Raw genomic sequence first — 24,106 nt, 5'->3', positions numbered from 1 at the left:
GCCTTCCTGCTCCGGAGCTGCCTCAGTTATAGGGCTGGTGCCCTTTGATGTCCGGACCCTCGCACTTGGAGGTCGGAGGGTCCGGGATGAAGGTGTCCAGACACCCAGCAGGGGGTGGAGCCAGCGCCTGGGGGAGCTGGAGGCGATCGGCACCTGGCGGGGGAAGAGCTCTTGACACTTCGTTCTCCCATTGGCCTGCCAAGTGGTCCGCTCACCTCCTGGGTGGATGGTGGTGCCGGGATGTCGGGGCCGGCCAGGCCCGGGGTTAGGGTCGAGGTGAGGCCACGCGGCCGCGTGGTGCAGGGCCCAAGATGGCGGCTTGACCCGGCCGGGGAAGCCGGTGGGGCTGGACCCCGTGATGAGTAGGGGTCCGAGGGCAGAGGGTCCGTCGGGAGACGGAGTACAGGGGCTTGTCACGGGGGTATGCCTGGTGGGCCGGAGCTCGGGCCCTGTCGTGCGGGGAGGGAGCAAGCCCTCTGTGTGGCCTGTCCAACAGGCGTCTTCGCAGTTGCTTGCCCATTGGCTAGCGACTCTCCAGAAGACTTTCTTATCCACTTCAAGGGCTCGCCTGGTTGCTCTGGGCCTGCCCTCACTTACCCTTGCTGGGTAAGTCAATCAGACCTTGCTGGTCTGATCCATCGACAATCTTCCATCCACACAAGACTTGCAGTTGCCAAGGTTTGTTGGCTCCAATCCGAGTGCCGACACCGCCAACCGCTGCAGACATTGTGGCACCCTCCGAGCCCAGCTGATGGTCTTCATCGATCTCTCCTGGACCTCGTGAGCGAAGAGACATAACGACATCCGCGACCTGAAGAGACGCGACAGCTGTGGTCATCTATACTAGTTACGCGACCCCCAGCTGCCCTTGCTCACTTCGATACATTGGCATGACCACACGTAAGATCAAGACTCGTATCAGTGAGCACAAGAGCACCATAAGGCGCAACAAACAAGCTACCAGATTGACCAATCACTTTCTTGCTCTTAATCACAAACCCGAGGACCTGAGATGGATCATCTTGGAACAACCTTTCATTCCATCGCATATTAGTGATATCACGAAATTTCTCTTCCTCAAAGAGCAGAAATGGGTGTTCAAATTGAAAAGCGATGTCCAAGGTTTGAATGACCAGATACCTTGGACATCGTTGTGATGACCAGTAACTCTGAGTACCAGTGTGGTTTTTTGTGAGTTTTCTCATACAACATATGTTGATATACTGACTTTAATCGGGAGTACAGAACGCCAGCGCGATTCCCTGTGAGATTTATAACAACATTGTTACATTATTTGTTTTTAAAACAGCATTAGAACTGCTGGCAGAATATACTAATTTTTCTTATGCGCTCATTTGTCACAACATTATAAGCGCGTGTTATTTGGTACACTCCCACAACAAGACTGTAAGCGTCCTAACACGTTATCAAATTTTTGGGATGAATCCTCATTGATTAGGTTAGTGGATCGTTGGCACCCTAACTACAATTCCCAGGATGCCCGGTTCACGTGTAACGCTACGCGATTCTCCCCTAGATCTAGAAAAGCACAGTTACACCTCCTGCTGTTGATCAACGGTTCGTTACAGTCGGGGGATATTGTCAGTAGAATATGTCATCCCTCCCGTACATTTACGCGCGTATTCAAAATAATAAAACATTACAAGCGCGTTCTACTGAATACACTCCGATCAGTTCCACTTTTACGACCCATCATAATCATGGATCTGGCGTTTGAATAAGATATAATAGTATCCCGCAACAATTTTATTTTCCAATAGCGGTCTAACGCTGATTAGATATATGTATAGTTCGATATTCGAACTACATCCCCCATGATGCCTGGATCACGTGCTACCGCGTCATCGGTAGGCGCCCACTGCGGACGCGATTCCGGCATCTTTTGTTTTCGGGGAGTTTAAATGACTGAAGGCATGAAGACCGCTTACCTCCCCTCCGGCTCAGCAGTTGCCCGAGGTACCGACGGAGAGGTAAGACCGGTGCACTAATTGTAATACTGCTTAAAGACGGATGTATGACGTTACAACGCACACTATTACAACGCATGCACTTACAACGCATTTTTTACAACGCATAATCCATTACAACGCATGACATTACAACGCATGACACTACAACGCATTTTTAAAAAATACCTTTACAACGCACTACCATTACAACGCATACTACCTTTACAACGCATACCATTACAACGCATAATATTAAATTACATTTAAGGTAAGTATTAGATAGTATAGGGGTAAAAATTACTATTCTAACTCCAGGGGGTGCAACAGTAGGGTAAGTGTTGGATAGTGTAGGGGTAAAAATTACTATTCTAACTCCAGGGGGTGCAACAGTAGGGTAAGTGTTGGATAGTGTAGGGGTAAAAATTACTATTCTAACTCCAGGGGGTGCATCAGTAGGGTAAGTGTTGGATAGTATAGGGGTAAAAATTACTATTCTAACTCCAGGGGGTGCATCAGTAGGGTAAGTGTTGGATAGTATAGGGGTAAAAATTACTATTGTAACTCCAGGGGGTGCATCAGTAGGGTAAGTGTTGGATAGTATAGGGGTAAAAATTACTATTCTAACTCCAGGGGGTGCATCAGTAGGGTAAGTGTTGGATAGTATAGGGGTAAAAATTACTATTCTAACTCCAGGGGGTGCATCAGTAGGGTAAGTGTTGGATAGTATAGGGGTAAAAATTACTATTCTAACTCCAGGGGGTGCATCAGTAGGGTAAGTGTTGGATAGTATAGGGGTAAAAATTACTATTCTAACTCCAGGGGGTGCATCAGTAGTGTAAGTGTTGGATAGTGTAGGGGTAAAAATTACTATTCTAACTCCAGGGGGTGCATCAGTAAGGTAAGTGTTGGATAGTATAGTGTAATATTATGCGTTGTAATGGTATGCGTTGTAATGGTAGTATGCGTTGTAATGGAATGCGTTGTAAAGGTAGTTTTTAAAAATGCGTTGTAGTGTCCTGCGTTGTAATATCATGCTTTGTAATGGATTATGCGTTGTAAAAAATGCGTTGTAATGGTAGTGCGTTGTAAAAGTTGCGTTGTAAAGGTTGTTCCCCCTTAAAGACAACTAGAGGGGTTGCCTGTATAGCTTGATTTGCACGCTATTGATGGCGTGCACTTGATATTCTTTCTATTTTGCCATACCGCTGCAGCCACATGAGAAGGGCGTTAAACTGGCCACCTTTTTAAAACGAGATTTCGGATATTGTTTGTTTCCCCTAGTACTTTGTGGACAGACTGTATCTCGAAAGACAACACTGTATTCAGTAGTAGAGATGAGTGTAGTTTACATCATTCGTGAGCGCCTGAACACTAAGTAACAACGCCACGATAGCTTTCTACTCATTTTAAGATCACTGTTAGCAATACCTAGCTCAGATAGGGCTCCACCCTGGTCACAGGACTACGCCTATGTGTTTCTGCCCTAGGTTTCTTAAGGATGAGCGTCTCTCACTTTCTAAAGGTAGTGTGTCACATTATACGATGGACCATGCCTCTTATTTATTATTTCAGAGCGGGGCCTCCTATTCCCTGAGCAGTTGCCAGGTGAGGCGAGGCTAATACCCAGATTAATTCGGGTAAGTGAATAAAACTTTTTATACCTTTATCCTTTTGAAAAGGTGTTTCTACTAATATGTATTGGGCATAATTGAGCATTAATTTGATGCATTGTGTGACCTATCATCCATAAGGGTTCACCTTCAAACAGCACTATTCATTATGTTTGTTTCCACCCCACAGGTAATTTCTTCCACACCTATTCCAGGTGCAGGTTGTATGATTTACCTTTTTTTCACAATCACAATTGCAGTAGCTTACTCGGTCCTGACGAAAGCCAGGGTACGTTTACCCAAGGCTGAAACATGTCGACCACCTCTACCACAGTTATTTGTTAAAACTGTCAAAGCACTGTTTTAATTTGGTACCAAGGCAGCACTTTATTAAACTATTTTTGTGCCTTGCTCCCAATTTTATTACACCACATTCACTTAATTGCACTGCACACATCACCCTATACAATGTCCTAGAGTGGTCCTCCCATTTTAACAACATTGCCACACGAGCATCCGGGACGTATTCTGAACCTTGCCTCATGACAACTTGGTGGCATCCGGTCCTCAGATAAAAGTCCCTGGTTTCCCAAATGATGAGGCAAGCCACTCTATGTGGGTGATGGGAACCTTCGATGCATTTATAGTTCTCATAATGCATGCACATATCCAAAGCGATATTTTGGTAGGAACATACCTTTATGGTGCTGTTGTATGAAGTTCACCTAGCCCTCCAGACTCACAGTTAGCTTTGTATTTACATCTATCCTGCTGGCCACCGGTCACTGGCAAGTGACTCTGAACTCTGTCCCCTCAATTTCTAGGTCGCCTGCAACTCCAATCCATTGTTGGATTCCCGCGGACACTTCTCTTGACGACACAAGCAGCAAGTCTTCAACGATCTCCATTGAAAACAGCATCGCGACCCGACACCAAAGGACACCTATGCACCCGGCTTCCCTGGGTGAGGTAACTCTGGCTTTACGGTGCCCAAGTGTGCATTGGCTATCGAAGTTCTTACCCTGTAAGTTGTTTGCTTGTTGTCCACTCCGAAGTGCCCTAGAACTGTAAATTACAAACCGCGACATTTTGCCATTGAAACGCATTGAAAACCCGCGTGTGTGTTTAGCCACTGCACGCGTCTCCTGTGGGCTGATTACTTACCTGCTAACACTGCAGAAGTGAAGCCCCAGCGATTCCCAAGGCCCTAGGCCTCTTCATATTGCAAGTCGAGTTTGTTAAACCACTATTTTAGTATATGGTCTGGTACGCCCCTAGGGCTACAGCCATATTTGTGCTTAATTTATTGAGAACTGTTGATCTTTTGAATGTTTACCTGACTCTAATCTCATAAAGAGATAGTAGAGTATATTTAGAAATAAATACATATATATTTGATATATATACCTGTGTGGTGTCTTTTCATTTGGTAATTCAAGAGATTATAAGGTAAAACAAGCTGCTTTACATTCCTCAGAGACTTAGCCCGAAGGCTGCTCTCCACAGCTACCACTAGGATAGCTTTCTTTAAAAGGTTGTCTTTAAACCTATCTACCAAGAGTCGAATTGGACTGGTGCAAGGTGGCCACTATAACTAGTGACCAGCATATGCCAGGCCAACTTCTCACAATCATGCCATCAGGTATCCAGAAGCTATACCCCTAAGGACTACCACAGCTCTGGTGGTAGCAAGAGCCCTCATTGGAGTCTTCTCCAGAGTGGGTTTCCCTAAGGAGGTCATCTCTGACAGAGGTACTAACTTTATGTCAGGATATCTAACTGCAATGTGGAAGGAGTGTGGTGCAAACTACAAATTCACTACCCCCTATCACCCACAATGCAATGGGTTAGTTGAGAGATTCAACAAAACCCTAAAGGGAATGATTAAAGGCCTCCCAGAAAAGCTTAGACGAAAATGGGACTTTTACTTCCCTGCCTTCTGTTTGCATACAGGGAGGTTCCACAGAAGGGGGTTGGCTACACCCCTTTTGAACTTCTGTTTGGGCACCCTGTTAGAGGACCATTATGTTTGGTGAAGGAGGGATGGGAGTTACCTCTCAAACCTCCCAAACAGGATGTGATGGACTATGTACTTGGTCTCCGCTCCCGGATGGCAGAGTATATGAAGAAGGCCACTAAAAACCTGGAGGCAAGCAAAGAATTACAAAAAGCTTGGCATGACCAAAAGGCTGTCCTGACTGTTTATCAGCCAGGCCAGAAAGTGTGGGTGTTGTAGCCTGTGGCCCCAGCAGCTCTCCAAGACAAATGGAGTGGCCCCCATACAATTGTTGAGCAAAAGGGAGAGGTCACCTACTTGGTAGATCTTGGCACTCCCAGGAGCACCCTTAGGGTGCTCCATGTCAACAGACTTAAGCCATATGTGGACAGGGCTGACATGGGCTTGCTCATGGCAACTGATGAGGACCAGGAGGAGGAGAGTGACCCTCTCCCTGACCTGCTCTCACAGAACCCTGATGATGGATCAGTTGATGGTGTTGCTTTGGCAAGCAGCCTCACTGAACATCAGCAAACTGATTGTACACAAGTGCTACATCAGTTTAGACATATGTTTAGCCTGACCCCAAGTCAGACTTCCTGGTGCACCCATGAGGTGGACACTGGGGACAGTCTGCCTGTAAAGAGTAAAATCTACAGGCAACCTGACCATGTCAGGGATTATATCAGGACTGAAGTCCAGAAAATGTTGGAGCTAGGTGTTATTGAGCCCTCAGATAGCCCTTGGGCTAGCCCAGTAGTCCTTGTGCCAAAACCTCATACCCAGGGTGGTAAGAAAGAGATGAGGTTTTGTGTTGACTACAGAGGCCTCAATGCAGTCACCAGGACTGATGCCTACCCAATACCAAGGGCAGATGAACTAATAGACACTTTGGCCTCAGCCAAGTATCTCAGTACATTTGACCTTACAGCTGGCTATTGGCAAATCAAGTTAGCTGATGATGCCAAGGCTAAAACAGCATTTTCGACCCCTGGTGGGCACTATCACTTTGTGGTAATGCCCTTTGGTTTGAAGAATGCACCTGCCACCTTTCAGTGGTTGGTGAATAAAGTTCTGACTGTTATGGAAACCTATTGCTCAGCTTATCTTGATGATATTGCTGTCTTTAGTTCCACCTGGCAGGATCACCTGGTCCACCGCAGGAATGTACTGGAGGCCCTGCAGAAAGCAGACCTCACTATCAAGGCCACTAAGTGCCAGATAGGACAGAGTCAGGTTGTGTACCTGGGCCACCTTGTAGGCGGAGGCCAGGTTCAACCATTGCAGAGCAAGATCCAGACCATAATGGAATGGGTAGCTCCAACCACCCAGACACAGGTGAGAGCCTTCTTGGGCCTGACTGGGTATTACAGGAGGTTTGTTAAGGGATATGGATCTATAGTGACCCCCTTAAATGATCTGACCTCCAAGAAAATGCCAAAAAAGGTTCAGTGGACAGCTAGCTGTCAAAAGGCATTTGATGACCTCAACCAGGCAATGTGCACTGCCCCATCTTACAGAGTCCAGATTACAAAAAGAAGTTCATTGTCCAAACAGATGCTTCAGAGCTGGGTGTGGGAGCTGTACTGTCTCAACTCAATGATGAAGGTCAAGACCAGCCAGTAGCTTTCATAAGCAGAAGGCTGACCCCTAGAGAGAAACGTTGGTCAGCTATTGAGAGGGAGGCCTTTGCTGTGGTGTGGGCCCTGAAGAAGCTGAGGCCATACTTGTTTGGCACTCACTTCATAGTTCAGACTGACCATAAGCCCCTCCTATGGCTCAAACAGATGAAAGGTGAAAATCCTAAACTGCTCAGGTGGTCCATTTCCCTACAGGGGATGGACTATACAGTGGAACATAGACCTGGGACCCAACATGCCAATGCAGATGGACTCTCAAGGTATTTCCACTTAGAACTTTAAGACTCAACTGGTCAAGGTTAGTTTAATGTCCCTGCGTTTGGGGGGGGGGGGGTTGTGTAGGAGAGTAGGATCTGCACTTATGTTGCCCCCACTTTATTTCTGATGTATACACTGGTTTCTGGCTATAGTACCTATCAGCCACCCCTATAGCAGGCCCTATCAATCCTGAGGGCAGGGTGCTTGGTTTACTATGTGAGGGGGTGCCTCTGCCTGAGCAGGGCCCCTCTGCAGCTGGCAGAGTCTATTCTCTGCTGCTGTTTGTGGATGCGGTTGAACCATATACTCTTAAGTGCATTAAAACCTCGCGGTAAATGTTAACTTTGGAATGACTGCATCAAAACATGTTGTGTTTGGTGTCAAACAACTTGGAATCATACCCCCACACCAGTAACTGGTGTGGGAGTAGGATCCCACCCTTCTAGAGGGGACGACATGTACACTCTGTACTAAACGGTAGAAATCTCCAAGAGCCCTGGCATCACAAAATGGATGCCACCAGCACAGACACTGGGCTACCCTCCTGCTGCTGACCGAAACTCGCAGTGGAGGAAGCCCAACAAAGGGTATCCTGTCAAAGGGAGGTCTCACCACCTCTCAGACAGGATTTAGTGTATTGGAGCTGGGTGGGTGCACTCTTAGAGTGCTTTTAAGTCCTGCACTGGGGGAGCAGTAGGCTCCTCTGTGCATATGCCAGCTCAAACCGGTTCAGGGGCTACATGCCCCTGCTCTGGCGTGAAAATGGACAAAAGGAAGTGGGTGTAACCACCCACTACCCTGACCCTCCTAGAGGAGTGGTCATAGAGCTAGTCCCTCCCATAGTTTCACTATAAGATACCAAGCATTGCCAATGCAATTCAGATAAACCTGGACGATGCTCTACAAAGAAGAATCCTGGCCCTTCGACGTTCCACTACCTTTGGAAGACAGAAGAATTTCCCTTGGAGTCAAGGAGTGACTCCCCTGCTTGGCAGGCACCAGAAACTTGAAACAACGGTTGCAAACTTTCCCGCTCCCGCCGGAGTTCGAAGTCCCTGCTGCCCCAGAAGCAGATCTTCTGACTTCTCGACGGCCCCTGTGAGTCCCCAGTGAAGCAGTGGCGAGTGGACCCCACGAGTGATGAGGAGCAGCAATACCCGGGGACCGTGCACTATTGTCGAGTGCAAACCCTAAAAGACGTGCTACAAAGTTGTGCATTAGACCATTTATGGCCCAAGCCTCCAGAAGGTCTTGTAGCAGAAATCAGCTGCCTACCCCATCCCGAGTGACTGTGGGCTCCTGTGAAGCATTTCCTGAGGCGGCATCTTTGCGATCACTTCCCTGTTGGCTAGTGGGTCCCACGAAGACTTCTTCAATGACTCTAAGGGCTCTCCTGGTTGCTCCGGGCCTGCCCTCACGTACCCTTGCTGGGTGAGTCCATCAGACCTTGCTGGTCTGCATCACTGACTATCTTCAGTGAACACGAGCCTTGCAGTTGCCAAGGCTTGTTGGCTCCAATCCGGTTGCCGACACTGTCATCAGCTGCAGACATCGTGGGACACTCCGAATCCAGCTGCTGGTCATCTTCGATCCCTCCTGGACCTCGTGAGCGAAGAGACAATACACCATCGACATCCTGAATCAGCGCTACAGCCGTGGTCATCCATCTTGCTGGCCACCGGTCACTGGCAAGTGACTTTGAACACTGTCCCCCAATTTTCAGGTCCTCTCCATCTTCAATCCACCTTCGGATTCCAGCGGACACCTCTTCAGTCGTCGCAAGCAGCAAGTCTTTAGTGATCTCCATTGAAAACAGCATCTCGACCCGACACCAAAAGACACCTATGCACCCGGCTTCCCTGGGTGAGGTAACTCGTGCACTCCGGTGCCTAAGTGTGTGTTGGCCCTCGAAATACTTACCTTGTAAGTGGCTTGCTTGTTGACTTCCTCGAAGTGCCCTAAAACTTTAAAATACAAACCGCGACCTGTTACATTGTAACCAATAGGAAACCCGCGGCTGTGTTTAGACACTGCACGCGTCTCCTGTGGGCTTGTAACTTACCTGCTAACACTGCAGTAGTGAAGCCCCAGCGATTCCCAAGGCCCTAGGCTTTGTCATTTTGCAAGTCGAGTTTGTTAACCCATTTTCTGAGTATATGGTCTGGTACGCCCCTAGGGCTCCAGCCATATTTGTGCTTAATTTATTGAGAACTGTTGACATTTGAATGTGTACCTGGCTTCTAATCTCATAAAGAGATTAGTAGAGTGTGTCTAGAAATAAATACATATATATTTGATATATATATACCTGTGTGGTGTCCTTTCATTTGGTAATTCAAGAGATTATAAGGTAAAACAAGCTGCTTTACATTCCTCAGAGACTTAGCCTGAAGGCTGCTCTCCACAGCTACCACTAGGATAGCTTTCTTTAAAAGGTTGTCTTAAACCTATCTACCATAAGAGTCGAATTGGACTGGTGCAAGGTGGCCACTATAACTAGTGACCAGCATATGCCAGGCCAACTTCTCACACCTGCCCCTGCTCTGGCGCGAAACTGGACAAAGAAAATGGGTGTAACCACCCCTCTTTCCAAGCCCACCCATAGGTGGGGCCTTAGAGTTAGTCCATCCCCTAAACTTACTGTAAGTATAAGAATCCAGTATCTAGGACTTTAGATTACCCTGGACGAAACTCTGCAACATATATCCTGGACCTTCGACTTTCTATCATGACTAGAAGACGGAAGAAATCTCCCTTGGGGTCAAGGAGTGACTCCCCTGCTTGGCAGGCACCAAAGAAGCAACTGACCGGTCTGCATCGCGTAAGCTCCCACCGGACGCCAAAGTCTTTGCATCACCAGAGGTGGATTTCCAGACTTCCCCGAGGCTACCCTGAGTCCACAGCAAAGCTGAGGCCCGTGGCTATCGTGGGTGACTTGGAGCCTTGACCCCTGGACACCGTGATCTTTTGCAGTAACAGCATCTTCCTGATCCTCCTCGAAGTTGTACTTTGGGTTCCGAGTAGCCACAGCCTTGAGCACCTCTTGTCGGGCTTTGGTTCTAATGACAGACGTCCTAAATCCACGGGAGCGAAGAGAATGTCTCTTCACTCTCACAGAGCCAAGCTACCTCCAGGTTGGTATACACTGAAGATAAACAAAGCCCCTAGGGAGTGGAGAGACTGGAAAGGACCACCAGGACGACAACTTGGATATAGAAGGAACCCTGCAGAGGGAGACAAACAGGCACAAGGTTATAGCCAGTCCATCTACTGTGCACCTAAAGCAAATAACAAGCGACAACCCATCAGATGATATGCTTGCCCATACTCACACTCTTAACAGGATTCTCTGCTATAACGAGGAGTCTGGGGTGCAGTGAAGAGAAGGCAGGTGTCCACGTAGTTTATCGGAAGTCCGCCTGTTTCCTTCAGGTTACAATCGGGTCTGATTACAGGTTGAAGAACAAGGAGGTGATGCCCAGCGATAACAGCTCACTGGGGAGGGCATAAGGTGCACAAAAATGACAAGGTTCCCTAATAGGGGTGGTGTCTCTTTCTCGGGTGAAATCCACCCTCTGAAGTGCTGAGTCGCGCTCGTCAGTGCTCACCCTCAAAGATAGCCAGCAAAAAAAATAAAGAATTACACTGGTGAGAAAATTCTCACTTAGTTCGTGAAATCTGGCAGGGCAGACTTAGCTAAACTCGAAGGCTTCGTTCCGCGCTCTTCCGTGCTTCTAAGCCGACTCCACAAGCAGTTTTCCTGAGGAGAAAAAGGATCCTCGTCCGCGCTGTTCAGCGATCCGTTACGGAACTCAGTAGCAGCCTCTCCGCGGCTAATTTGTGAAGGCGGGGGCAGAGAGCAGCGCGGCCTTGCGCATCAGGAGTGAAGAAGTCGTTTCGAGCAGGTGCTGGTCTCTTAAGTACACGAAAGGACAAACAAGGGAAGCAGTTGGCTGGAGGAGACTCAGAAGTCCTTGAAAACAACAGGAAGGTAGAGGGAATCTTGGAACTCGTACTCAAATGCGAGATACTCGGACAAGGGGGCGTGGTCCAGTCAGGATAGAAGGCCAAGCACCTGCTACAGGGAGCGGCGGGCTCTTATATGCTGTAAGGGGTCACCTGATCAATCTCAAAGCAGCATGGGAAAGCATACCATGCGATAACCATCGCAATGCATCATGGGACATGTAGTTTGTCGCTTGTTAACAGGCCAAGAGAGGGTACAAGAAGCCCGATTGCTGGCCTCCACTCCATGAGTGACCCGTGGGCCAGTTTCAAGTGCGACCGCTTGAGGCTCCTTCGCAATCACTATCCCGTAGGCTAGCAGCTCCCCATGAAGGCCGGTCCTTTTCTAATTGGGCTTTCCTGGTTGCTCCAGGCGTGCCCTGATGTACCCTCACTGGGTGAGTCCATCAGACCTTGCTGGTCTGCACCGCAGTCCTTTCTCTGAATTCCTGTGACTTGCTGTTGCCAAGGCTTGTTGGGTCCATTCTGGTCGCTGACACCGCAGCACTCGACAGACTTCGTGGCACAGCTCGAATCCAACTCATGGACTTCGTCGACACCTCCTGGACCTCGTGGCTGAAGAGTCAAGACACCCATCAACTCACCTGAAGCACCCGTGGGCATTGGTCCATCCTGCCCTTGGTCACTGGCTAGTGACCCAGACTCTGTCCCCTCTGCTTTTAGGTTCCTTCCATCCTAGATCCAGGCTTGGATCTCTTCGGACACTTCTCCTCTTCACGGCACCAGCAGTTCTTTGCAGGCTCCCCTTGAAATTGACGACGCGACCCGACACCAAAAGACACCTATGCACCCGGCTTTCCTGGGTGAGGTAACTCGAGTACTCCGGTGCTCCCATGGGTGCTAGCCCTAGAACTTCTTAAGTCCAAAAGGGTTTGGTCCTGACTCGATTCTAAGTGTCCCTAATCTTTTAAATTGCCCATAGAAGCTAACGGGAACCCGCGGTTGTGTTTACACACTGCATACAGTCCCCGTGGGTCCCCTGTGTCACTACCTTGGGTAGTTCCTTGGGGTTCCAGCGATTCTACAGGCGCTAGGCCCTGTGTCTAGTTCAGTCGTGGTTCTTATACCACTTTTTTATATATATTTTTGTACGCCCCTAGGGCCCAAACATGTATTTGTGCTATTACTGATGATTGCTATCTTGTAACTTAAGTACTTCGAACTCCAGTCTCATAAAGAGACTAGAGGGGTGTGTTTTATCTTAAATACATATATTTTAAATATATAGCTGGTGTGATTGTCCTTTCATTTGATCATTCAAGAGATTATAGACTGGTAAAACAAGCTTCTTTACATTCCTTCAAGACTTAGGCTGAAGGCTGCTCTCCATAGCTACCACTAGGATAGCTTTCATATAAGGTTGTCTTTAACCATTCACAATAAGGGGTTGTTTGGACTAGGCCTGGGCCAAAATTCCGTTCCGTTCGCGGAAATTGCGATATTTTGGCATTTTCGCGTTCCGCGGAAAGCGCGAAAATGTCTGAATTTCCGCATTCCGCAGCTTAGCGATAATTTGTTTCTTGCTCGCGCTGTAAAAAAATACATTCTCGCATGCGCGCGATCGCCTAACCTGAATCCCCGCGTTCGCCGACAAGTTTTCCCGACCCGGTCGCGTTATCCACGAGATGTTGGATGTTGGTAGCCATTTTGCGCTGTCTCGCGACAGTTCGCGGCCACATTAACGTCATTAGTCGCGCGATCACGTCTTTCTTCTCGCGATCATGCACCGCGCGAGTATGAGAAGATTGAGATCTCGAACACGTCATTCTACATCGCAAGTGAGAGGGTCAGGACGCGGGCACGGCTAATCGAACTCGAACAGGAGAAAGAGACCCCGAACACGTCATATCCAACGCGACAGGGACAAAGAGAACGCGTTCATGTCATTTTCGACACGCCGGCGGAAGTAATGTGAAGCTCGATAACTCGAACATGTAAAATTTTCAATTTGGAGAGGAATATCAGCTCTAGCAGCATGAAACCTTCTGCAAATGCTGATTTTGGATGAAAACAACTCCTTACATTGACATTTGGCTGTCCTTTTTTGTGCAAGGAGTCCTTTTTTTAAAAGGTGGAGAGAGGGAGGAAGTGACACAGAATCTCCAACTTCCTGTTCCTGTCCAGCAGGCTCCTCCCAGTGCTTTGTCCATCTCCTGCTCATTCTGCCTTTGGATTTGGAGCTGGAAAGATCACTCTTTTTGTCTGCTGCATCATTGCAATTGGATTTGAGGATTTTTGGAATAGGATATTTTACAAGTAAGTGGTTGTTGTGTCTGTTTGATTGTGGGCATTGCAGTTGTTGTAAGTAACTACAATTTATTTTTGATAATTAATTATCATCATTCCTTTTTTTATTTTTTTATTTTGTGGGTAGTAGTAGTAGGCCCGAGCTAGCCATGGGCATGGCCTCATGGGTGTGTGCATGATGAAGCAACTGTTCCTTTTGTTGTTTTTTGAATGCATTTCATTTCCAAGCACATTTAGGGCATGGATGGCATTGGATTGAGTTGGGGAAGTGTGCTTTTTGGGGGTGGCCTTTGTGATGTTGTTGGGCCTGGCCATGTGGCTGGTGGCCATTTTGAAGCCTAGGCATGCAAGCATGCCTGGCCTTGTCTGCCAACAGGCCTGCTTTTTCATCCACTAGGATCAGAGCAGGTAGCCACAGCTTTATTGATCAAGTGTTTTCTGTGTGATCTGTTGAATTTAGACATCATTTAGGGCATGGATGGCATTGGATTGAGTTGGGGAAGTGTGTTTTTTGGGGGTGGCCTTTGTGATGTTGTTGGGCCTGGCCATGTGGCTGGTGGCCATTTTGAAGCCTAGGCCTGCCAGCTTGCCTGACCTTGTCTGCCAACAGGCCTGCTTTTTCATCCACTAGGATCAGAGCAGGTAGCCACAGCTTTATTGATCAAGTGTTTTCTATGTGATCTGTTGAATTTAGACATCATTTAGGGCATGGATGGCATTGGATTGAGTTGGGGAAGTGTGTTTTTGGGGGTGGCCTTTGTGATGTTGTTGGGCCTGGCCATGTGGCTGGTGGCCATTTTGAAGCCTAGGCCTGCAAGCTTGCCTGGCCTTGTCTGCCAACAGGCCTGCTTTTTCATCCACTAGGATCAGAGCAGGTAGCCACAGCTTTATTGATCAAGTGTTTTCTATGTGATCTGTTGAATTTAGACATCATTTAGGGCATGGATGGCATTGGATTGAGTTGGGGAAGTGTGTTTTTTGGGGTGGCCTTTCTGATGTTGGTTGTCTTAAAGACATGCTTTTGTTGTATGTAACTGGTGTGTTGGTGTGCAATGCATGCACCCTGCAGACCTTTTTGGGACCTGTGAATGTTCGTATTTCCATTTTGTTGCATTAAAAAGGCAGAGCAGTGTGCTTTAGCATGCATCCTTTACCTGGCTTTTATAGGCCTTTTGTCAGCTCCTGGTGTTTCCCAGGCCCCCGGCTTGTTTGTGATTTGTGAGTTTCCATGTGGGTGGTGGCCTTTTTTGGTGTTTGGACTGTGAGTTATTAGTGTCCTGCTTTTGCCATAGGCCTGCATGGTTTTCCTATTGGCTATTTGGCTTACTGCTTCCATCCATCCTCCCCCTTTGCCAGCAGCAGCTCCATGGATGCTGAGATGCTCAAATAATTTAATGGTCCACCCCACTTTCATACATTTTTTATTTTGGTGGTTATTATTAACTTTCCTATCCTTCCTGAGAGTGTAGTGTGTGGCTGTACACAGTAGTATAACATAGCTCTAGTTAAAAAAAAAAGTCATAAATGGCTAGACTATCTTTTGTTTGCACTAGTACAGTACTAAGTAACTGAACCACAACAACAAATGCAACATTTCACTGATGTTCTTCTCCTGTCTTCTTTGCTTTTAGGTGCACAAAAGACAGAGTAGGAGGTGTCATCAGCATCACCCGGCTACCCGTTGTACTGCCAGCCAGACAGAAGTCCTGCTGCGCATCACGTCCACGTGTGACCAGAACTTGTTGTGCATCTGCATCCTGCCTGACATCTGAAGAAGATGGCCCCAAAGAAAGGTACCAGGTCCAGTACCAAGAAAGTTGCCGGTGAGAAGAAGGAACAGAAAAAAGAAGTGCCATTAACCACGACTGGTGGAGTGCCGGCCAATGTTTTTTTTGGCACCAAAAAAGTTACGCCTGCAGCAGCGTTGTCCGGGAACCAAGCTGGGAGCAGCACAGCGGTCTAACCACACCAACCTAGGCCCAAGGGCTTTAGTGTCGCAGAGGTAGCCAGTCTACTAACGAGCAGCGATGTTGAAGAAATATCATTACCGCAAAGTAGTACACAATCAAGTTCAACGCAGGCGCAAACTCAGCAGATCAGTGTGCAGCCGCCACAACAAGAACAGCAGCAGCCGCCGCAACAAGAACAGTAGCAGCCGCCGCAACAAGAACAGAAGCAGCCGCCGCAACAAGAACAGAAGCAGCCGCCGCAACAAGAACAGCAGCAGCCGCCGCAACAAGAACAGAAGCAGCCGCCGCAACAAGAACAGCAGCAGCCGCCGCAACAAGAACAGCAGCAGCTGCCGCAACAGCCCACCATAGTAGTTGTTGCTCCTGACGTAGGGGCATTTCAGGAAATCGAGCTTCCTGCAGACAAAGTGGAGCAAAGTCAAACCACTGTTTCAGAAGATCTATTGTCTTCCAGACCACCAGCAAGGAAAAGGAGGCTTAGTCCATCATCTTCTTCTTCAAGCCCCGCTTCTGATGATCGTGATGACACTTGGGTCCCACCAGCTCGGTCTGAGAGTGATACACGCCACAAGACAATGCTTCTGAAAAGGAAGGTCCCAGAAAAACTTAGAGTTATGGAGGTAGATGTGGAAGAGGTGGGTGAAGATGTTGATGAAGACGAGCCAGTCATCACGCACATTACTCCCGCCCCAAAGAGATTGGAGACCAACATTCTCACCCTATCCAGAAAGGCTGCTACTGAGCGGGATGTAGCACGGATCTCACCAACACAGGTTACACCACCACTACCTCCAGCTGCCATATTTTCCAAGGCCCGGCAGGGACCTACATCCAGCTCAACCATCTCAGTAGGTAGTGGTAGTAAAAGTCACATTGTAGGTGCACAGGGTCACACATTTTCAAACACCCCCTCAAGTTCATCTGGTGTTGAAAGTGGCACATCCAGCAGTGCCAGAAAGTTCTCCTCCCCAGTTTGGGACTTCTTTTCTGTTAGCGCCAAGGAGGAGAACGTTGCTATATGCTCAATTTGTCGGCAAGGTGTTCGGTGTGGTAAGCTTGGTACAAATTATGGTACCGGAGGACAAGCATGTCATCTCAGAATACACCACACTATCGTGTGGGAGGATCACCTACTTAAGTTAAAAGAAAGTAGAAAAAGTCAACCCATTGAAGTTGGTCAGGATGAATCAGAGAGCGATATTATTGCGGTGGCAGGTGAAGAAGAGGGAGGCATTTCTAGCCCTGTCCCCAGTAGTGCAGTGGTGGTAACGCCCCCATCCTCCTCAGTAACATCAGAGTGGCACCGCAGTAAGAGCCATACTCAGAGTCTGTGTGAGACACCAAGGCGACCGGCGAGCACCTCAATGAGACAATCTGTGTCGTTGAGCCGTAGTGGGTTAATGAAAAGAGCACCACTAAGGAAAGTAAGCCAGCCTACCATTGAGAGCATGTTTAGGTTGGAGGGGCAGTTCCAACGCAACCACCCAACGGCACGATTGTACAATGCGAAGCTGGCTAAAATGTTAGCGCTGGACCTTCTTCCTTTTTCATTTGTGGAAGGGGTGGGTTTCCTTGAATTTGTGTCTGCCATCTGCCCGAAATGGAAAGTTCCCAGCCGGTCCTATTTCGCAAGAATTGCTGTTCCGGCACTACATCATGATGTGCTGGAATTGGTTGGACAAGCTTTGCAGAAGAGTGCTGTGCACAATATCCACCTGACAACAGACATGTGGAGCAGTTGCCAAGCCACAGATTACATGTGCATCACTGCACACTGGATCTCTTTTGTAGGGGTTAAAGATAAACTATCTGCACGAGGTGTTGTTGACACAGCTGCGATTGTTGAAGGTACTCGGAAACATGCAACTGTAGCCATGTTCGCCATGGATAAATCTCATACGGCTGAAAACATTTTACACGAGTTTCGCACCAAGGTTTTGGAATGGCTGCGGCCCAGAGGGCTTCGTATTGGTTTTGTTGCCACAGACAATGGCAGTAATGTACTTAAGGCCATGGAACTTGGTTCCTATTTCAGGGTTCCGTGTTTGGCGCACTGCATAAACATTATAGTTCAAGACTTTCTGAAAAAAGAACCCATAGTCAGCAATTTACTGGCCATCTGCCGAAGAATATGCACTCATTTCAGCCATTCTTTTAAAGCTCGGAAGCAGCTGAGGATCATCCAACGTGAATTTAGGATGCCAGTCAAGGTACTCATCCAGGAGGTGGCAACACGTTGGAACTCAACGTATTACATGCATGATCGTCTGTACGAACAGCACATGTCACTCCATGAATATGTCTGGAAAAGAAGAGGGGATGCTAGTGCTACTGTTAAAGGCATGATCCTTGACATGGAGCAATGGAGCCTAATTAAATGCCTGACTGAGATGCTTTCTCCTTTTGAGGTCTTCACACGTGAAGTCAGCAAGGAGGACTGTACAATGGGCCAAGCTATCCCATTATTGCAAATGCTAGAGTATGAGCTGAATAATGTGTCTGAATCATACAAAGGTGTAGAGGACAGAAGGCAAGCCCATGACTTGGTGGAGAGCTTATCCCGGCGCTTAACTGAAAATGTAAGGTTACAAAATAAAATTTTGTCACAAGAACATTACATTTGTGCCACAATTCTGGATCCACGTGCAAATTGGGACTACTGAAGACAGGGATGGCATTTTAAACTTTTTACTCGTGGCATAGGTGTACCCGCCGCTGTCACTACATCCTGCAGAATCCTATGGGGCTATTTGCTAGTATGACGAGCGGTGTGCGACCCACTTCGCATTTTGTATTTAAAGCTCCCTGAGCTATGGGTTGACGAGCCCGGATCCCGCACCCGCGCGCCGTGAGAGGTACTAGACCTGATAATTTTTGGCAGTCTACAGCACCCCGCATACGTACCTGCTCCTTGCTGACGAGAGGCAATTACCTCGAAACACGTGTCCAGGGATGGCATTTTAAACTTTTTACTCGTGGCATAGGTGTACCCGCCGCTGTCACTACATCCTGCAGAATCCTATGGGGCTATTTGCTAGTATGACGAGCGGTGTGCGACCCACTTCGCATTTTGTATTTAAAGCTCCCTGAGCTATGGGTTGACGAGCCCGGATCCCGCACCCGCGCGCCGTGAGAGGTACTAGACCTGATAATTTTTGGCAGTCTACAGCACCCCGCATACGTACCTGCTCCCTTGCTGACGAGAGGCAATTACCTCGAAACACGTGTCCAGGGATGGCATTTTAAACTTTTTACTCGTGGCATAGGTGTACCCGCCGCTGTCACTACATCCTGCAGAATCCTATGGGGCTATTTGCTAGTATGACGAGCGGTGTGCGACCCACTTCGCATACTGAAGACATTCCTTGCTTTTTCCGACAATGATGTTGCCCGCTACAAAAGTTGTATAGCTGAAGCAGCCAGTAAGTTGGAAAACGAATGGCTGCTAAATAAAAGCCCGCAAGATCAACTCACAACAAGTACTGATACTGAAGCAGGCCATGCAGAATCAAGTGCAACTTCGTCGGCTGAGGGCAGTGCGGTTGGCTCACAATCACAACACTCACCATCACTATCGACTACAGAAACAATAACTGGATCATTAGGCCGAGTACAATCATTATCATTATAGGATTGGTATGTAAATATGGGCTATTGTAAGCACAGTGCTGATGCACAGAAAAAACAGCACAAAAGCTTACCAGCAGCAACCCTGAACATTGAGCGGATGGTCCAGGCCTATCTGGACGACCCAACAGAGGTGTACGTTGATCAAAACCCATTGCAGTATTGGCATAGGAAAAGGTCTGAATGGCCACAGCTCAGCAGGCTGGCGATAAGCTATCTGGCTTGCCCTGTCGCAAGTGTCTCTTCCGAAAGTGTTTTCAGTGCTGCTGGTTCCATTGTAACATTGAGAAGGACCAGTCTATCTCCAAAAAACATGGAGAGGTTAACAATGATCAAAATGAATCAGCACTTCATACCACCGAATTACACAATACATGAATCAACAGAGGAAGATGAGGACAGCGGCTCAGGTGACAGAAGTATTGTGTCAGATGATTACCTACTACTGGCTGAACCCCCAGAGTTTGAGGACGAGCTATACTTCCCTGACAATTAGGCTCGCACTTACTGTCTTCCTCCCTTTTTTTCCCCCTTTGTTTATGTGTCTGTCGTTCCGGTTATAAACTTGTGAATCACAACAAATCCATTACCACCGTCTTCTACTCTTCTAATTTAATATACAAGTTTCAGGTGTCTGCTATTTGACAGTACAGTCCTCCGAATCCAGCTCCTCCGCTCCATCATACTGAATCTCCTGCTCAATTCCATTTCCCTCATGAATGATGATTGGATGATGGTAACAACAAATTCAAACTTTCCTAGTCCTTCCAAAAGAAGTGGACCATGAATCAGATGACTACTATAGCTATCCTCCTTTCAGAGCCGAGAGAGACTGGCCATTAACTGAAAATAAGATGGAACAGGTAATGATTGATGCCATGCATTGGACACAGAGTCGCAGACTGAATGATTTAGATTTTGTTGTGTTTGTTGTTCCTGAATTTATGTAATTGTGCACTGCCACTAATCAACTTTCTACAGAACACACTAATTTCCCCCTTCTTGCAAATAAGAAAGTGGTACTTCTCCTGCAGCTTGGTGACCCACTGCTTTTAATTCAATACAGGAAGGGGACTCACTCAATCTGCGCAATGAGTATGATTGACACAACAGCACCGTCCATCATGATGATGGCGAAATAGACGGCCCGTTAACTTAACCCCTTTGCTGCTGCGGACATTCCGCTGCAGCGCTGGGGGGGGCAGGGGGGCAGCGCGGCGGGCCTGTGCTCATGACGGAGCCGCTCCGTCATGAGCCACAGTTGAGCTGTGCTCATGACGGAACGGTTCCGTCATGACTCCGCCCATTTGCGTTGTCGCCCCGCACAGGCGGGGAAACAGCGCCGCGCAGGCGGAGCGGCCGCCGACAGGATTGTCATGACGGAACCGTTCCGTCATGAGCACACGGCAACCGTGGCTCATGACGGAACGGTTCCGTCATGAGCAGGGAAGGGGTTAAGATGAGAAGGAACAGGTAATGATGACAATTAATGGCATGCATTGGACACCTGACTCTAAACTATTGGTGTTTGTGTTTGTATTGTTTGTTTGTTGTGCACAAAGTGATATCAAAGTGTACTAGTAATCTATCTTTCTGTACACAATAAAGAATGACTCAAGTCAGTAATATGTATATTTCTACTCTTGTTGTGTCATAAAAATTTTACTTATACTGCAGGCCTATCTTCACAGTCAGTCAGTAAAAGTATCAGAGATGATGATGATTAAGTCAGGACTCAGGAGGACGTTTCATGATGAGTGTCATAAAACGGAAAAGCCAAAAGGTAAACACTTCAACAACAACAACCACAGCAGACCTAAATGTCTGTGTAGAAGTTGAATAGAGTCCAGCGGTGGGATGACTGCAGTGCATTGATTTTACTAACTTAAATTGTAAAATGCTATGTTTGGAATGGATAATGTGCTTTGCGTTTGTCCAACTCTTTGAGAGAAATTTAAGTGTTAACGTAGGATGTGCTAATGCTAAGCACTGTGGGCCTGCTCTCTCCTGTTACTGTTGAAGGTCAATGCTGGAAACAGACTAGAGTAGAGATGATGCATAGATGCCACCTCGGAAAGTGTTCTTGTTCCACTACACCATCACTTGTGCATTTGTTTTAACTTTCTTTCTCAATATCCCCTTTTGTTTTCAATCTACAATTACAGGCCGGGCCTTGCCCGAAACTTTGTAAAACATTACAATGCATATTAATTACCTTACTAATCAATCACCTTTTTTTTTCCAGCCGGGCAGTGGCGAGTGGCGAGGCGACACACCCAAGATTGATGGACGAGAGGAGCAAGAGGAATGCCGAGATGCAAAAATCCAGTCCACATTTTTGACCAGGATAAGACAGTAACAGTATCCACTTTTATCTTCTTTTAAATAATTTGATTAATATCTTGTATACAATCTTTACAACAGTGTGTTCTTGGAGTTGTTATTATCAATCATCATTAGGTTTGCTCTGTGTTTACGTTTCTTCCCTACCAATATTTAAAATTTCTATTTGCGATCTGTTAAAGTATTAAGGCCGGAACAACAGAACAAGAACTAGAAGTGTATGTAATACGGGTCTCTCATCATCATGCATGCTTTGCCATTTTCTCCCTTAACATATGGATATGGTAGTCTTCAATGATTGTCGTTTGTTTGTCTATGTATGCATACTGTTTTTCTATGTCAAACCTTTCCCAAAAACCCCCTTCCCATCCATTCAACAAGCCCTAACCCTCTTCCCCCGGGCTGTGTGACTTATTGTCGAGGTGTAACTAAATTAAATGTACACCAATACTTAATCACACACTTGCTGGGGCGGATGTGGTGAAAGCAACACTACTTCAATTTCAAGGCAGAGCGATGATCTTCTTCTGCTTGGCCACCCATGAGTAGGATATTTCAGAGGTTATTTTTTTTAACAAAGGAACATATACCTCAGCATGAATTGCCGGCATTGATTGGATTTGTTTCTTGTCATTTCTCATATACAGCACTAACTGTTAGGCTGTAGGCCTAGTCAAGTGACTCGACACAACTATAGTTTGTAACTCTGTCTAGTAGGCTATCCTCCTAACCACCATTCTGTTTTTTTGTCAAATATTTGAGCATATTATTGTTGCTCGGTAAGTTCTGTACTGTACCTCATTCAACTACTCCTAACAGTCTCTCAAAGGCGATTGAATGTCTCCTTCTCTTTTTTTGAAAATGCTGCCGCCCTGCCAGTGTCTACTACTACTACTATACTACCACCACCACCACCACCACCCCAATCATGGCATGTATGAAAAAGGAAACCATCTTCACCATGCAGCCAGTGCTGTGCCACAGTTGAACATAAACATCAAGCACCGGTAAGAGACAAGTTTGGGGGAGGCAGAATTAATAATGGACATGTTGTCAATGATTTCATTTTCACACACCAGTACAAAGAATGCATAGACTAGAGGACAGACTGAAAGTACTAGAAGGACCAGTCAATGAGTGAGGTGTGTCACATCTATCTGTGTCTTATGCAGTCAGCCAATTATTGAAATCAAACACAGGCTATGGGCGGCCATGAACCAGCAAGGAAACAGTGTGATGTAAAACAGTTACCCCACCTACAAAACATTAACAACATTGCATGTAACATAGAAAAATATATTTAATTTACCCTAATAAATAAACTAAACTCACAAAAGCTGACCCACCCCCCTCCCTAACGCCAACCAATGTCCATAGAAGTCCGTAACACCCAAACAAGTTCCCACCCACCCACCCAAACAAGAATTAAAAAGGGGGCAGAACAGGATGACAGGGAATAAGTGGTGGGACGGGACTCAAGGAGGACACGCATCTGGCGCATCTCGCCCTCTAAACGGGCGATGCGGCGTCTAAGGGTGCGGCAGTTGCAGCCACAGTGGGGGGGGCACCGGAGATGGAACGGTGGTGGCGGGCAGCCGCCAGACGGTGGCGCCGTACCGCTGGAGGGCGGTGGATGGGGCCCGGGCCACGGGAGGAGGCTTCAACAATTGCATCCGCAGTCTCCTCCTCGGCTAAGACCACCAGCTGCCGGTATTCCCGCTGGATTGCCTCCAGCTTCCGGCGCCGTGCCTTGGCGGCCAACTCCTTGCGGTTTAGTTTAGGAGTATCTGTGTATCAAAAAGAAAAAAACAAGACAATTGTAAAATATACTCTTAGAAAAACAGTAAGACAAGTTAATTATTTATACACATAGTGGCATGGTAGAGTAGCACTATAAAGCACAGTAGTACATAACATTTTAAATCTCGCCCGTCCTTCTTCCTTCCAGCCGTCTTTCACTTTTTAGTTGCACAGTGCACCAGGTGCTCTTCTCCATAAAACTTTCAAAGCGGAGTTGAAATCAGATAGATGAGGCCATTGGTTACTCAATACTCCCGCTCCTATGCAAATTAAAGGGATTCTAGTCTTCTAGTTCACTCTTCAAACGTCCCCAACAACTCATACTTACTTACGACATCGGATGGCGGGCGGACTTTATCTGCCCGCCATCCTCACGCTAAAAAGGGTGGGGGTCCCGTGGGGACAATTAATTAGGATGATGCGCCCGGCACAGTGGCGGGCGCATCCTGTTTTTTTTACATTCTGGTTGGCGGTGCCGAAAGCAATGCTAAAAATACATGTTGTGCTGCTTTTCCAAGCACAACATGATGGGCCCCGCACGGAGCCTGTCACGTTTTGCTTTGAAAGGCAGGGGGGTACCATAGCATAGGTAGGTACCCTCCATGGGGGCCCCCAAGCA

Source organism: Triturus cristatus, chromosome 8, assembly GCF_964204655.1.
Source record: "Triturus cristatus chromosome 8, aTriCri1.1, whole genome shotgun sequence".
In the NCBI taxonomy this organism is placed as follows: domain Eukaryota; kingdom Metazoa; phylum Chordata; class Amphibia; order Caudata; family Salamandridae; genus Triturus; species Triturus cristatus.
This window is presented reverse-complemented; position numbering follows the sequence as displayed.